The following is a 2,782-nucleotide window of genomic DNA, read 5'->3' as shown; positions in this document are numbered from 1 at the left end:
GATCAAACCTGGGCCCCCTACATTGTGAGCTTGGAGTCTTAGCCACTGGACCACCAGGGAAGTCCCTGCCCATCACCTTTCATTCAACAATTCTTTTCCCACGTGGCAGGTTTTCTTTAGATTGTTCATTCAGTCTGTTGTTCAATAAATATATGTGCTAGCTCTCTACTAGACAGCTGATGATACAGAGGTGAGCCAGATAAACAAAGTCCCTGCTGTAGTCGGGGGAGACAGTCAATAAAACATATAGAGAAAAATAAGTTAACAAATAAAATAGGGGAATGTGCTCTCTAATGTACTGAATAAGGAGTAGAGAGGACTTGTTCTAGGAAAGGAGGCACAGGCAAAAAAGATGACAAATACATGGCAGGCATGTATGTATCTATTTTAAGTGATTCCGGGGTTATTTTATACATATATATAAGCTAATGCATACATCTGATCTCACTTCCACACACTTTTTTTTTTAAACAAATAGCACTATCCTGCACACACTGTTTTACATCTTGCCCAATGCAGCTTGGAGATCATTCCATATGAGAACGTAAAGCGCTTTCCTCATTTAAAAAAAAGTAGCTTTGTAATATGAAAAGTACTATTTAGAGAATAGTAAAGCCAAAAATACTAACAAGAAGGTCGACACTAGATTCATAGGAGATCGGAAAAACTGAACGTGAATTTCCAGCTTTAGGGACAAAGAATGAGCTGAATTTCATGCAAGTAATTTTCAACCACTGGTAAGACCAGAAGAGGTGAGAGTTTGTTTTGTTTTGTAATACAACTTCTGTCTCTCGCTTATCCTACCGGCCACGTCTGTGCCATCTGACCTTTCAGTACACAAGTAATCACAGTGATCCCACAGTATTTCATGAACACCATCAAGTGTCTTTGAGGTACAACATATAAAAATGAATGAAGTAATAAGATGTTCATAAGCTTACAAATCTTTTTTTTTTTAATCTGGAGGTTCTGTTTCTATTTTTATAGAATATTGACTCTCAACATTTTATATGGTATATCCTACCAACATAGTTGAGAAGCAATTTGAAATATTTTGTGAGATAAGACAGATAAAGTGGGGAGAGAATAGGATCAAGTATGAAAGCCAGGAAGGGTGAGGTGTCTACCTAATTAACCACTAGAAGGAGTGTAGGGGGGAAGAAAAGACCACAGGATTTGTTAACAGACAGATTACAGGGCATCAATCTGAAGGAACACTTCAGTCATTTCAAGCCTTTTAGGATGAAAGAAATCATCACTTTCAGAAATGAAACAACCAGCTGTAAAGAGAGATTCTCAGTTTAACTCAAGGTACAAAGACTTTTGGGTTTAGATGGGACCTTCCAGTTACATTTTCAAAATTAGAACTGTTTTTTTTTTTTAAGGATGAAACACCTTAAGTTGCTTTCTTAAGTGCAAACAGTAACTGTCACTGTATAGACAGGACCCACTTAAAGCTTACGGACTGATAAAACTATAAACTCACTACCCCTTAAGGGGGCAGAAGTGCTGTTTCAGAGACAGATGCCTACGACGTTTGGCTCTGGATCTGCCATGTATCATACGGGTTCTTAGTTAAGGATAGATGTGGAGTGAGAGTCCTAAAATTTAACGAAAAGTGAACAGTAGAGGGACTTCAAGTAGGGAAGGAATTAATATTTTTAGCTACTATGTACACCCTTCACTTTACATCTGGCTACCTTTAACTCTCATCACAACCCTACAAAATAGTTATTAACCATTTTACAGATGAAGATCTTGGGTTCAGAAAAGCTAAACTTCTCATGCTAGAAGGATCTCAAATTCTTACTCAAATCTAGATGTTTGTAGCGGCCAAGTCATGCTCAGCCCAGTTATCTTCAGACCACTCCACTTGACCCAATACACTCATTTTATGAAACCCATACGAGGGAAATCACACATTTGGGGCCAAGCTGGGACCACAAAGCAGGTAGGCTGATCATCCCTCCGCCTCAATTGTCTTCGCAGGGCGCATACATGCCTTTAAGGGACAATCTACACCGCCCTACAAGGGATGGAGAGAGGAAAAAGTAGCAATAGTCTGAAAGACAAAAGCATAGAGAAAAAAGGAGCCAAAGAGAAACTGTGCGAATGGGGTGTGGAGGCTGACAAGTGAACCGTGGTTTTGCTTCTATTTCTCGTGTGGCTCAGCTGGTAAAGAATCCGCCTGCAGTGCGGGAGACCTAGGTTCGACCCCTGGGTTGGGAAGATCACCTGGAGAAGGGAAAGGCTACTCACTCGAGTATTCTGGCCTAGAGAATTCCATGGACCGTATAGTCCATGGGGTCACAGAGAGGCGGACAGGACTGAGGGAATTTCACTTCACTTGTCCGTTAACAAACCGACCGACTACCTAGCACATTTTGGGAAGTTTAGCCTTGGCCAGCTTCATTCCTTAACGCCTTTCAGGAACTTAGTATTAACCCTTAGCATAAGTCCAGAAAAGACAAAGGCAGTCGAGCAAGGCGTGCTCTTCAGGCAGAAGTGGAAACTCGCGGTGCGAACCAAAACTTGAACCAACCCGCGGGCACTGATTTGAAGACACTGAAAGACAAGTTTGGCTGCGAGACGCGCCTGCCTCCAAGGGGTGGGGCCGCAGCACCCAGGGCGGGGTTTCCTCCAGGCCCACGCCGCCTCCGCCTGCCACGTGACCCGCGGTGTTGTGGTCCGGCCCGCGTGGGTGGCGGGAGCGGCGGGAGGGCGGGGGCGAGGAGGGGCGTGTCACGTGACGGGGTTTAAATCTCCCGCAGCCGGAGCCGTG

The sequence above is a fragment of the Giraffa tippelskirchi genome, chromosome 2 (assembly GCF_054371585.1).
Source record: "Giraffa tippelskirchi isolate mGirTip1 chromosome 2, T2T-mGirTip1v1.2.pri, whole genome shotgun sequence".
NCBI classification, from domain to species: domain Eukaryota; kingdom Metazoa; phylum Chordata; class Mammalia; order Artiodactyla; family Giraffidae; genus Giraffa; species Giraffa tippelskirchi.
Note: the sequence above shows the minus strand (reverse complement) of the source record.